Genomic DNA, 16,032 nt, shown 5'->3' on the forward strand with positions numbered 1-16,032 from the left:
TTAATAAATCCTCGTAATTGGACATAAAATTTTGAAAGCAATAAAATCGGACAAAAAACCTCCCAGCTCTGGATGAAACATAGTTAAGTAACAGTGATGTTTTGTACTTGTTTTTCTGAAGAATATATATCTTATGGCATCAGTATGATATATTAAACAATCAACATTTTTGACAGCAAAACTTTATGTTGCAATAAAAAAAAAAGGCTACTCACAAACAGATAAGTGTTTCACACGAAAAATTTACTAGACAAAGCATTAATAGGTCTTGTAGCAAAACTTGAAGGATGAAAACGTACCAGATATAATTGATGATCTTGTTTTTGGGGTTGTAGTGGGAAAACACTGAGTAAAGAATTACAAAATGTTTTCAAATCAATTTATAAACATGTTTCCATGGGGCATTGATATATATATATTCAAAAGAGAGATAAAAAAGATGTACAATAAATCAGATCAAATGCCAATTTTTCACTTTTCCAAAGAATTTGTAAAGATCAAAAACACATTTTCCAACCAATCCCATACTTAAAGGTTTAAGGTTTTCTGACTGATACAAGGTAATTTAGTTTAGTACTCAGTAACAGGTTCCTGTTAAATGATGTAACTGCCCCTGGCTCCATTCTACTTAAATGTCTGAAACCAAGATGGCAGCAACAAGTGTATAACTGATCAGGATTTAATCTGTTTCCCTTGAAGGCTTCAACATCCAAATCCCTCTTCCAGAATTAATCAGAGCACATTAACTCAATTATGAATTACGCAAGAATTCAATTTGAATTTATTCCAACCCTTCTGAATTGCAATCATGACCAAGTCTTTTATTCCAGATGTGATTGGGTTTCACTTAGAATATCAAAATATATGATAAAATATCATCGATTAAAAATCTTCATGTGTATCATAATTTGATGTAATGAAGTTTGATAAAACACAGGAACCTTAATACAAAAATGGACTTAGCAACACCTGTGTTAGATACTGGCAATAAATGTTTTTATAAGATAACACTTCATAGATGTTCGTGCTAAAATAAAAACCACAACCTGTTGATGATTTTAGCGAAGTCCTGTTTAATTTCATAGCATTAACTAGAAACAGAACCAAATTCTTAAGTGCTTGGAATTTATTCTGATACAACAGCTTCACAATAACCTTGACCTCTAATATCTCCTGTTTAATTTCATAGCAGTAACTAGAAACAGAACCAAATTCTTAAGTGCTTGGAATTTATTCTGATACAACAGCTTCACAATAACCTTGACCTCTAATATCTCCCACCTCCACTACTCAATTTCATTTACTTTCCCCCTAAGATTTACTGTGAGTTTGACATAAGATATTTCCCCTCTCCCCTGTACCTTATCTGTCCCTATTATCATGTAGTTCTTGGGGTCACTTCATTTGAACTTGACCTCTACTATCTCCCCTCTACCACTTGTCTAGTCATTTGGTTTCCTTCTTGAGGTCACAATCAACTGATTAAGTTTTAAAGTTCTGAATGAAAATTTACCCCAGTATAGATAAAATTAAGGGAAAACAATTTTGGTAAATTTGATAAGTGTGACCTTGACCATTTGTCCTCAAATCAAAGAGTAAATTCTTCATGAATTAAAAAAATCCTGTAAAGGTTAAAGGTTCTGGAAACCATATTCATACAGCTGGTTACCATGACCTTGACCTTTCTATCTGAATTACCTTCCCAAATAAGTATTTTATCTGTTATGTGTGATGATTCTAATAGAGCTGAATATTATGTCTCACATTCTGAATAACAAAAAACATGTATTCTATGCTGTTTCTCTATAGTTGATGTATCAATCTTACAAAGTGTTATGATAATTTGAAAATTTGATAATGTACCTGATGAACAAATCCCCCTAATCCCTTATTTATCCCTTTGGAGTGTTGTACTCAAATCACATTATACAGAAGCTAGATATTCACAGGTAAACATAAACCCAGATTTGTTTTGAACTTTCCGGCCCAGTGCTCTCAGTAGATGTTATGAATAGCCTGCAGGTATCCTGTTTCTCGTTATAACAGTAATCATGCTATACCATCTTATTGCCAAGCTTGACAAGTGACAATGAGCTGGAGACCTATGTCAACTTATACTTTAGATAATGGTGGGTACCAGGAGTGACACAATCACTCCAGGGTGGATTGGATTAAAACTGTAGATCTACATCATACACAATATCCTAGATGTCATGGAACGTTGGTAATAGATTTTACCTGTTCTGTTTACTGATAAGACAGCCTCTGTTGTGGCATTTCAATGTTTTCTCATAGGATCAACTCCACAAAGCACCAGCTGTCGGGTAGTTAATTAATATTGGTCATCTCGCTAAACTATGGTGCAAGCTTGGACAAGTGACTGCTGCTCGCTAAAGAACACAAAATTCATCCCTTACAAATTATCATTATTTGCTCCATAATAAAGAAATCAAATTTGATTTGTTGTATTTTAGAGCAGAAATTTATTAATTTGGTTAAGAAAGTGAAATCTTGTTAACCAGAATAGGTACAAAGGAGAACTTTGCCAAATGGAAACTACCCAAATAATCACCATTTTCTTTTAAAGCAACTCTGTCAATTTTGTTTTTCCTGACCAGACTCCATCAATAATAAATGTATACACTGTTTTTGTAGTGTATAACAGACTCTTAAATTATGGCACTTGAACCAGACTTTTTTCCTGTGTTTCAGCAAAGTAGCAATCTACTTCATAATATTCAAGTCATGGTCCATTCGATAGCAATAAATATTAAAATCTTGTTATCTTGATAACCACGCCCATCTAACAAGTGTTATGGGTATTTATTTTGATGAATACAACACAACTTTCTCCCATTAGATGTAGTATAGGTAAATACTTTTTATATACGTAGACTAGGGCGTATTTGTTGAACTTTGTCATTAAATTTGAGCAGTATTTTGCTTCACAACGTTGATTACAGTATCTCAAGTTCGTGGCTTTATTCCTTCATAATGCATAACATGTACATGAAAATCACCAGGTTTGGTTGTGTGGTAGAACAGTATGTGAGGTAGTGACGTCAGTTACTGGAAACAACCACAACAAACAACCTCAAAACAGAGATAAATTTTTTCATTAATGGGGAGCGATCAAAATATCGTAAACGGGGGGAACCAACAAGAAATAGGGGAGAACGTTTAGAAAGCGGGTAAACAAAATATTGTTTTATGTGAAAATATTTTTTATTGATTATGAAATTTAATTCAAGAATGAGCCAGAATTTCAGGTAGTAGAACGAGTGTATCTATATAAGTAATCAATTATTGCCGATGTTCCTGTATCAGGGTATTGACAACCTGGCTGTTGTTGAATAATTCACACCATAGCGTTATAACAGTTGAGTATTATTGCACCCAATGGAAGGCCTCCGCTCATATATCAAACCTGACCTCATTTCTTTAGCAAAGATACAACATGTTAAACACTCATTATGGAATAATAACACATAAGCTTTAGGGTATATACACCCCAAAGACAAAGGAAAATCCTGTTTGTTCATGGTATTGAGCTAACAAACCTACCCGCCTCTACCTTAAACCATACATTTGACACATCTAATCAGGCATTTAGACAAATCCATTGGCATTCATAGGGTTGGCAGGTGTAAATCCTGTTAAACCAGTTCTGTTGAATTTTCACCTGTTTACTTGTGGTAATTACAGCTATTTATAACTATCTGATACATGGGTTTATAACGGGAGTCTTGACTGGTTGATTATTGAACTTAATGGTGAAACACTTCTGGCTAATAAACAATGGTGAAACGCCAATATCTAATCGAACAGAGTTTACAGCAATGCACCTTAGGCTTAGTGGTAGAAACAAGTTTGGTTTCATAAATTGACGCAATTTCAGCTATAACATGGTAAACCCCAGAAGTGTATCTATGCTGTGTTTCTTAGGTTTTCATATTCAGGCCCTACTGCTCTTCTCTTATTGCGAATAAATTAAGACACTCAGCTAGCTTTAGCTAAATGCACACATTTATTTTCCCTAATGGTTGATTATCTCCGAGATGATAGTTACCTGTTGCAAATGATTTATGATGAAATGAATAATGTATTACCTTATACTTCTTCAACGAATACAAAGGATGACAAGAGGCCCACAGACCTTAAGTGTTTCCTGATAATAAAGACTTATATTAAAAGAAGCCAAATAGGCCTAAAACAAATTGCTCAACTACTCTACAGCTTACATAGAAGACATTCATTAAGATAAAGACATTTTGTGCAAACTTGAAATCACAAATGCCATTACTCCAGACATATTGCTTGTTGCTATAGGCCCAATACCAAGAACCTTGGCCTTTTGGTTATTTAGATGAAGTTGCCTATGTATTTCAACACATCTGACCCCTTTGACCTTGAGAGTAAGTCAAGGTGAACAAACTTGGTAGCCCTTCATTGCAGCATGCTACAGGCCAACTTTCAGAACCAGTGAGTTTTTGGTTATTATGAAGATGTTATTTGAATGGAAAGTTAACACACAGCACACACAGCGGATGGCGGATGGCGCACAATGGACAATACATGACGACTATAGGTCATCCTGACCCTTCCCTTCCACCTAAGGCATCCCTTCCTGCATTTTTTTTGGCATAAAAATGAAAAACTTGAATGTCAAGTATTAGGATTAAACTTGACTTAGGTCTTTAGAATGACAAATCAGGAAGTTTAAGTACTGTTAAAGTCTTTTAAATTTGGATGGTAATAACATCATTGTAATATGGTTAATTATCTGCTATTCTTAGCAGGTACTGATTTTTACAGCATTATTTTTAGAGAATAACACAAATTTATGAAAAAACAACATAGTTTTCGCACACAAATAAGTGACATAACAATTACTACCAGACCACAAGAGCAGATAACTCTGCAATACGGAAAGACAGGATCATAGAAGCATTAAAAAGGAAAAAAAAAGAATTTTTTAATAAATATTCTACACCGATGTCTTACCTGTAAATCCAATTTAAGCAATTTCATATGTCACATAGTGATAATGTGTGTGTTATTCAAACTTGAGCAAATATACAGATAAAGGATTTAACAGATAAAGGATTTTAAATATATACAATATGTAGTCCGTGGTTCAAAACTTATAGTGTATTGAAAAAACGATATGTTCAAACATCAACGAAAAAATATCAAACCCTTCAATAGTGCAACTTGTAACTGTTCAACAATGCTTCACATGCTATTGAACTTGGCTTATGTAATAACCTGGATTGCAGGACATGCATGGGTGAAACAAAATTTAAATATGGAATTTCTGTATGCTTCTAAATTTCTAATACAGAGGTACATTGATAACAACAACTACATTTTAAACAAATTGAGTTTTTCCTTGCTCTAAGAAACAATTGATTTATGAATAAAGGTTTCTAATTTCTACATGTTCTTAAAAACAGATAATAACTTCTACTTAAAACCAAAAATCCCAAAAGTGGAAAAAAAAATTATTACTGACAGATGTAGATGTAACATAGAAACAGGTTTGATGTTGATAGAGAAACAGGATAATTTTACCAATCATGATTAATTGTCTAATACCACAACAGTTATTCAGAATTTCTCATTTTTTTTTCTTTTTTGTTAAGTTGTTTTCCTCTAGGTTGCCATAAAAATCAAAGTTTAAAAATAGACTTTTCAGGAAAACTAAATGCTACATATTCAAACATGTAATTCCGAAATCCTTTATCACTGAAATACAAGGTGTCATAACAGTGGTGTTTCACACAATTAGTTAGTCGTTTCATGTCCAAACTGGTCAGATTTACAATACCCACCAGACATCAAAGTAATATGACATAATACCAACAATAGAACTGCCACTGCTATGGTAAGACCAAGAATTACCACCAACACCGGGTGGTCTGGGGTGACAGTCTTGTTCTGACAAATCAAAAAAATATCTTATCATCTTATCTCCGACCCTTTAAAGTACAGAATTGCATGTCAAATTACCTACGACAAGTATGTAAACAATGAGCTTTTTTTAAAATCACTCATTGTTGAAAAAAATCCTTTGTATAGGTTCCAAATTAAGTTAATTGAACAATCAGAAAAAGCTCATTGAAGATTTCTTGAAGTAAAATCACAAAGAACCATATGTGCTCATTGACATATCTTTATTACTACTGCTTATGTAATAATGCATTTATTGAACAAAAGGTCCACAAGACCTGCTTCGACTACTTAGACCAACTATTGCTGCCAAAAAAAGAAACTCTAGTTTATTTAGAACAAATCTATTTTTTCCAATGAAAACTTAAACCAGTGAAATCTTGGAAAATATATAGCTTTTGAGTTAAAATTGTTACCAGTACCTTATACAAGGGTAGTGAAATCTAATGTAATCATTTAACATGTAAATACTGCAGTGAAACAGCCATCAGTACAACATGAGAACTGCAACCGAAAATTAACATCACAGTTACTTGAGAACAAATTTAGTTTTAAGTGAAAATCAACAACTAGTGCAATCTGAGAATAATGAAATCCTTGTCTTGAAACTGTAAATGACATTTGTGCTGATGAATTCTTACTAATTTAGCCTGACAGATGAAAACAGGGCATTCATCACTGCTGAGACATCTAGGCTAATACTTGTATAAACCAATGTACACCTGTCAACATCATCCGGTACACTGAGGATAAAATCCAGCGAATACATCATACAGGGACTCCTAAGGGCGAAATATGACAGTAAAATTTACATACTAAAAATATACATCTATTAACCAATATGTTAACATGATATTCAAATTAGTATAGTAACAACTTCCTAATTACGTTTCTGCTAAAGTAGGTTAATTTTCAAATAAATGTGTTATGTCAAAACTGCAGCGCACCCCTCTTAAAGCTGTGCAATATCTTTTGGTGTAGAGATAGGTGAAAGAGTCATTTACTATCACTCTGCACTGGTCTAAATTTGGAAAGTACCACTGGCCAGGGTCATTTCCTAAAATACAGTGTAGTACAGGGCGAGATGAATGTTCTATTTCCATATAAACTTTGTACTAAACGTTTTGCTATCAGACTTGTCATAAATGATATCTGCTGTCTGATGTATGTATTGATTGATCACTCTTACCTGGCTTTATGTAAAACAAGGGTATCAGGAAAACTTTCAAATACTCTCTGAAAACAACTTTATTGGATGCTGTTCATGTCTTGAGAATTTTGTATTTGGTCATATCAACAAAACATATCTGTTAAATATCTTAAAATTGAGAGTTTGGAAGAAAGATGAAAGCATACTGTTTTAACAAGCTCATGCATATATTTATGCATGTATTTATGTCAGTCACATACGTATGCTTGAGCTGTCATATGAAAGCAACAGCATATTTCACTCAGTCTGTTACCTAATGTACATGTCAGTCAAAAAGCAAAAGCAAAATTTTCACAATGGGCATTAACTCTGTAATTAAGGGTTTGATGGCCCTGACACTTGTACAGTTTACCTCAATCAATGACCAATAAATATACCATGTGTCACTATGCTAGTTTAAATACCTGCGAAGTCATATTCTGGACACAAGTTTTAATAAAAGGTAATAACTCTGTGAATAAGGGTTTGTGGGTCTTAAATTTACTTTACTGCAAATCAATGTAGTGTAATTGATGGATATACCACGTTTTATAATCCTTTTTCACTTAATGCTCTGGATACAAAAAGGAAAAACAAAGAAAAACAACCAAATGGACAACCAACCAACCCTCTCCAAAAAAAATCTTTGAAAGTATAAATAGGCATAATTACACAGGGGTTAAATGAATATGTCAGATTTATCATGAAATATCATATGTGCATTTACATCACTGTAAGTGTAGTATGTACTAGAGTTGTTGTAAAAATCTTTATTTTATGGCTGTTAAATGTTTATCATCAAAATATTCCAAGGAGATAACTACTTCCAATTTAGGACATAAAACCAAACAGTTTCTTCCTCCTGTCATGATCATGTTTTAATATCAGTGTCTTCATTATAAATATATGTATTTATGTTTATGTACCACATGTGAACACATCACACAGGTGCATACTAGTATTCATGTGCACATAAGCATGGTAGGGGACTACAGGCAGAACCCAGCACTTTTCTCAAGCCTATGAATCAGTCAAGCACATGACAATAACAGACAACTGCAGTATAATACAGTACTCAGGTTTATATGTCCCTGTATCTGTGGTACAGTACTCAGGTTTACATGTCCCTATATCTGTGTTACAGTACTCAGGTTTACATGTCCCTATATCTGTGGTACAATACAGTACTCAGGTTTATATGTCCCTGTATCTGTGGTACAGTACTCAGGTTTACATGTCCCTATATCTGTGGTACAATACAGTACTCAGGTTTACATGTCCCTATATCTGTGTTACAGTACTCAGGTTTACATGTCCCTGTATCTGTGGTACAATACTCAGGTTTACATGTCCCTATATCTGTGGTACAATACAGTACTCAGGTTTACATGTCCCTATATCTGTGGTACAATACAGTACTCGGGTTTACATGTCCCTATATCTGTGGTACAATACAGTACTCAGGTTTACATGTCCCTATATCTGTGTTACAGTACTCAGGTTTACATGTCCCTGTATCTGTGGTACAATACAGTACTCAGGTTTATATGTCCCTGTATCTGTGGTACAGTACTCAGGTTTATATGTCCCTGTATCTGTGGTACAGTATTCAGGTTTACATGTCCCTATATCTGTGTTACAGTACTCAGGTTTACATGTCCCTATATCTGTGGTACAATACAGTACTCAGGTTTACATGTCCCTATATCTGTGGTACAATACAGTACTCAGGTTTACATGTCCCTATATCTGTGTTACAGTACTCAGGTTTACATGTCCCTATATCTGTGGTACAATACAGTACTCAGGTTTACATGTCCCTATATCTGTGGTACAATACAGTACTCGGGTTTACATGTCCCTATATCTGTGGTACAATACAGTACTCAGGTTTACATGTCCCTATATCTGTGTTACAGTACTCAGGTTTACATGTCCCTGTATCTGTGGTACAATACAGTACTCAGGTTTACATGTCCCTATATCTGTGTTACAGTACTCGGGTTTACATGTCCCTATATCTGTGTTACAGTATTCGGGTTTACATGTCCCTATATCTGTGTTACAGTACTCAGATTTACATGTCCCTATATCTGTGGTACAATACAGTACTCAGGTTTACATGTCCCTATATCTGTGTTACAGTACTCAGATTTACATGTCCCTATATCTGTGGTACAATACAGTACTCGGGTTTACATGTCCCTATATCTGTGTTACAGTACTCAGGTTTACATGTCCCTATATCTGTGGTACAGTACTCTGTTGGGTTTACATGTCCCTATATCTGTGGTACAGTACTCGGGTTCACATGTCCCTATATCTGTTTTACAATACTGTACACATTATTTTGTGTCCCTTATCCTTGTGTAATGTGTAGGATACTACCTTCAAACATGGTCTTATCTGTTAGACAGCTGGTTTAGTAGGTAGTTTAATGACCCATGCAGATGTCCACTGCCAGGCCATCTGATGTACATGGGGGGCCTGTGTGTCATATACATGCATGTTCCAAGAATACACCAAAGAAAAAAGCATATACCTGACAGAAATAATTGACCATCAATTGTATGTAATGGACATCGGCTTCTTTGTCAAGTCAAATTAAACAAACTACCATTTAACCTGGCTTTGATTCCTGAGTTAATGGTACACGGATCTTAAAAAATCCAGACTGCATGGCTTATTCACAAATAATTTTGTCTGTGTTTCTTGTTCTTCAAAATTCAGTTAAGATTTATCTCCTCATTCAAGCAAGTTGCATGTCAAACAACATGACTCTTGGCCTTACAGTTCCAAAGAGGAGTATTTATTATGGAATTAGTTTCTTTCCGATGAGCTTGTCATATTCCTTTCAGTCATTGTTCGCCTTATTTCAGGAAAATACAAGACAAACATACCTATGTAATTATCTCGTTCTTGTGCAAATTTCATATCAATTTATTCATTTACATGAAGTTCTTGTTTACAATATTTCAAAATCATGATTACTTAAAAGATTTGATATTTTTAATCAACCAAGACAAAAATATCATTGTTTTGAGAACTGTAGTTTACCAGCCTTCATTTATATGGTAGTATCAGCATTTCAATATGTCAAGACTGGGTTTTCACCAGGAAGCCAGCAGTATTCTCTCTTAGGACCAGATGTGCAAGGCAGCCCACATTTCACATCAGTCACAAAATAATTCACAATATAATTACAGTGTCGCTTAGGAACTTAAGTACACACCTAAATAAGGAAAGAATTACAAGGAAATTGAAACTCCAGTAAAACTTGAAAAAAAGTATTTGGGCTGAATACCACTGATAAACATCCCAAGGTTACATGATTAAGTCGAACAACATCACATGATCACACTATTTAAATGTATCAGACAAAATCGCACGTACAAATGTGGAGCCATCGAACAACAACTGACAAATGTATCAAAAAAGAATCATACTTCTACTGTGTATAAATTATATCACTTATAATCAAATTTACATATGATGTGTTAAATAATCAGATCAAATTGTTTCTAAAAATATATGTTCAGAAATGTAATGGGAAAAAATTCTTCACATAATTAGGAACAATTGCACTGTAATAATTATGATAGATCTTGAAATGAGACAGGCACATAAAACTAACAAAGTTATCCCTTAAGCCCTTGTCTGATTCAGTACAATTACAACCAAAATACTGAATGCTTTTTCACACATGACTCTCCCCCGACTCAGAGGTGATGTGTTTGCCCCCTAAAGTCCAGTAATAAGCCCCCCCACCCTCTGACTTACAGTTAGAGATTATATATTGGTCCCCTGAGGTTCTGTGATAAGCACCCTCCTCTGAGTCCGAGTCATTGGTGATGTGTTGGTCCCTGAGGTCTGTAATAAGACTTTCCCTGACTCCAAGTCAGAGGTAGAATGTTGGCACTCTGAGGTCCTGTAATAAGCCCATCCCTGACATTGAGTCAAAGTTTACGTGTTTGCCCCAGGAGATCCTGTAATAGGCCCCTCTCCCCTGACTCCGAGTCTGAGATAATGTGTTGGCCCCCATAAGGTCTAGTTAGAGGTTATGTGTTGGTGCCTTCAGCTTATGCCAAGTTTCCGGATAAATATGATAGTTCTAATGGTAAAGTAGGCGTAACACCATTGTCTAATTCTAAACAAAGAGACACAAAGGTTGTACACTATGACGTTAACAACATATGATTAATGGCTCTTATTACACAGCGAGTTGGGTAGATGTTTATCGAGACATTCACTACAGCAGTTTTTCTGTGGAAATATATAAACATGATCATTACACAAACCTCTCAGGACTTACCCTAGGGCTATACCATGCATGAACACATGACCTTGACCCTTGACTTAGCTTGCAGCATATAATTTATCAGAGTACATTAATCAGTGTTTATATCATGAATGAATAAAACCCGACTTGACCTTTGCCTCATGGCTAACACTGAATGATACAAAACTCATTCGACCTCCTTCGGTTTCCATACTCATAAAATCTTAATCTAGCTCCCTAGTCTCCCAATACACACACTAGAATCTAGCTCCCTAAGGCTCCAAATATAAAATCCAGACTCAAGCTCCCTTGAGGTCTACCAATGCACAAATCTAATTCTAGCTCCCTTGTAGTATCCAAATTTCACAAATCAGACTCTAGCACCCTCAGTCTCCTGACACAAAAATCAGTCCCTAGCACCCTATGTCTCTAAACACACATATCTGACCCCAGCTCTTTTGGTCCCCCAATACACAAGTCTTATTCAAACTACCTTGAGGTCTCCCAAAACACAAATCTGATTCCACCTCATCCATTCTTTCCTACAGAAAGAGTAGTATTTTAAAGAACTTACAAACCATTTGCTCCTTCCCCTCGTCCCTCCTGTCCCACGGGGTCTTGACCAACTGCTTCTAACTAAAATGATTCCCTTTCACCTAAGAATGCTTCAGCCCACATTTGGTCGAAATCTGCACGGTCATTTTTGACATGTAGCAATTTGTAGGAAAAGCTCATGTACAATGAAGGGAGGACTTCACATGATGACATAAGCCAACCAGTCCATCACACCAGGTTCAAACAAAATTTTCATTACAACAGATTAAAATTTTCATGCAGTAAGTCGCACTGAATTTTGCCAATTGTCAAGTTTTATAGCTCATGGTTTTCATACTAATATTGTTTGTCTGTACTGACCAGATAGACTATTGAGTACCATTACTCTACTGTCACCATAAAACAACCTCTTTCTACATGAAGAAATGTTCAGTCTCCTTTTTATTGTCTATAACAATGTTGTATATAATGTTATAATAAAACCTTTTTCGGATCTTTAAGTATAACAAGGTCAAAAAATTGTTTAAATTGCCTTTTGGTTTCCCCTCTTATCCAAAAGTCATGACATATTACCTACTCAATGTATACAAATCCTGATGAGAAGTGACCTTGACCTCTGCAGCAAAAGTGACCCCAAAACATTTACTTTTAAATGAATGGTCACTTTACCCTAAATTCGTTCAAGTGAATATCGAAATAAAACAAAATTTCTATCCTTAAGGTTTTAATCAAGGTTGATAATGTAGTATGTAGATAAATACGTTTTATATAATAATCAAATTTACAATATAATTTACACATTTTTAAATATAATATATATCAATCCTACACCTGACCTTGTTGATATCAGTAACGTGTTAGTTAGTGACAGAACAAAGAATACTCCATGTTACTACTGAGTATTTTCTAGATTTTTTGCACTTCTGGGACCTGGGATCTTTACGCTGCAATATGATTCATCCACCACCACTGCAGTTACGAACAGGAGCCAACTGCTTCCATGTCGTGTGCAAGCAAATTTGTTTTTATTCCAACGGCTGATCTCATTATGATTTCGGTTTCTACACAGGCATGTTACAAACTCTCTAAGCTCTGTTATCGTAATGGTGAACCTCATTGTAGTTACTATCTCATTTAGCTTTCATATCTGAACAATAATCTTAAATTAAGCATTCTATCTGTAACATTCTTTGATCAAATTGATGTGTCCTGGATTTTTAATTGTTGTTGTTTTTTTTATTTTTTTATTTTTTTATTTTTCAATTTCTCTCAAACAATAATCTATTACATTAATGTTTATCTTTCAAATCAGTGTTGATTTTGTGTACATGAAAACTGTTTCTTCAAAACAACATCAAAGGAGTTAGGTAACAATATGATAAGTCCATGTAATGTTATTTAATCTTTCTAAAATAGATAAATGTAAAGTTATCTTCTTAAAAATATCTTGTTCTGGATGTCTGATAACATACATTTAAGGGTGTATGTTATAGTTAACTAACATTACAAGCTATAAGTATTTGTTATTCTAATTACGTCACACATATATTGCTTAGGTCATATAAAGAAGGGGTGCACATATAGACTAGTAGCACTCAACTGTGTTTTTATAGTGTCATCACACTGAAATGTCATAATCTTGACACTGAATTATCACATCCCTTGAAATATACTGACAACAGCAAACTGTACAATAACTTGCACTATTCTGTATACTTATAACAATTTTATAAATAGACCTTCAACAAGATCACACTGTATGCATTGCTATGTAACTTTGTATAATCTGGACACCTGTATACACCAGATCTATAACTAAATTCCACTGTATGCATTTCCATATAACCCTGTATAATCTGACCCCCTGTATAAGCCAGACCTTCAACAATGTCCCTCTTCACTCATTTCTAAGTCAATGGTTAACTTGTTGTAAAATTGCATATAATTAGCCAAATGTAAGATACATTAGGTTTATGTGTGTACATCACAGACACACAGCTTAACCAGAGTGCTTTGAATCGATCAGATATTTTTTCCAGCTGTGGGTGAAGGTCTACATGTGAAAAAAACACTGGGGTCAGAGAACGGCCAAGGACTGTTGTTGTCTTATTATCAGCTATCAACTGCTTCTGCATAGTCATATACTTCATAAAAAACATTTAAAAAAACTCTGATTACGATCCCTGATCACCTCTTAATTAAAGGTAAACAACATATATGTATTATGTGTTCTTCGACTTATTTTGATTTAACAATAAAACTGGAAATAGATTTACTTAGATGGCGTTTGCTACGTAGCTGATGTGATGTGGTAAGGAAAACAAAAATTCAATCAGAGAGGTGATAATTATTACTAGAACCTTGGAGTGAGTTAGAATGATTCAAACACTAAAAGTAACGACACAATTAATCAATACGGCCAGCTTATGATCAACAGGGACTCCTGACAACACATCTGATGAAATACAACTCCAAAACACACCACCCTTTATCTCTAACTCAATGTTACCAAATACCAAGAGATATCAATCTCAGTGTCACTTCAATATAATTACATCATATAACCTTTCATTGCTTACATGAATTTGCTTCAGGCCATAATGGTCAGTTCAGTGCAAACAATGGTCAAGCCCATAAATGTCTGAATCTACTTTTAAACAAAATGTGAAAAATTTTGAAACCTTCCATTAATGTGCTAACCGAGAATTTTTTTCAGTGTTGTACCATCACAGTTTGTTTTTTTTAAACTAGAACTCTTGATTTTCAGTGAGAAAACATGTGAAATCTGCTAGCAATCTTCAGAGGTAAAAATCTTTTCCAAGATGGAGGTAGTTTCTGTGACGTCCTCTGATTAGAATTTATGGTCTGCTATGTTTCACTGCATGATCCTAGAATGTGACTAAAGGTGGGGCCCCTACAGAATCAGGTATGTTGTCACTGTCTACCAAAGAGACATTGGAGAGACACTAAAACAGACCTGTTGTCCCAAAGTAATTTTTGGGGACATTTTTATTCCTGTACTTTATTTTCAACTCTGGGTATCCCTAGTGATATCTGTCCTCACATGACCTGACTGTTGTGGGAAATGTTTAATATCATGAAATGGATTTTTAAAAATCCTAAGACCTGAGCTTATTTTCTTCTGCTGTTACCAGCTGGAAATTTCTTTTCTACTTAAAATTCTGTTTCATTGTCTAATTTCACAAAGATAAATTTCTCAGTTTGAAATATAATTATTTTTGGTACTGGAATGACAGCTAGCTGTGGGTAACATTAATTTGAGAAAATAATAAGCATTATTGTATTTATTACTCATAAACAAAACTGTTAATCGTAACTCGGAGTCTAAATTCCTTCAAAGCCAATACAAGTCAAAGTATGTCATCAATCTACCAGGTTTGTGACCTCTAATCTTACAGTAAATACAGTGACCTATTGGTCTGTTAGCTGGACATGTTTGAATTTAAACTTGTTTATTGGTGGAAGTTAAATAAACTGGACTTAAAAATTCCAGCTGTTTTAGATCTAATTTTCATGACATCAATATAGCTGGTATAACTGTCTACTTTCTTAAGGTAGACTGCTTTCCAAACAATGGTTTCATAACATTGTCCAGAGTTACATCAGTGTATCTGCTTATTTATGATATTCAACAACCACTTAATAAGCTGATGACTTTCTATGTGAAAGGGAGACATGCTCATCAAATCAAATGAAATAAAAAACTTTCAAATACTGTACATCAAGGTCTAATGGATTCCATGAAAAATATCTGTAAGTTATCCTCTTTGTAAAAACGTATAGATGCTATGTCAGATGTTTTTAAACTTTAACTAAAATAATCATGGTATGAGATATGATTGCTAAGTTATATATGTATGTATGTACATATGTGTGTGTGTGTGTGTGCGACACTTATCTTCAAAGGCATTGACATACGGTAAAACCCTTAGATTTCACAATGTTTTTATTGATGGTGGACCATACCAAGACACCTCAATCATATATATGTATTTGACTGTTTTTTCAGTTCAAAAATCAAAAATCCTGTTTATTC

This window comes from Ylistrum balloti, unplaced genomic scaffold (genome assembly GCF_031769215.1).
Source record: "Ylistrum balloti isolate Yb309-2 unplaced genomic scaffold, AGI_CSIRO_Ybal_v1 Utg371000, whole genome shotgun sequence".
In the NCBI taxonomy this organism is placed as follows: Eukaryota; Metazoa; Mollusca; class Bivalvia; order Pectinida; family Pectinidae; genus Ylistrum; species Ylistrum balloti.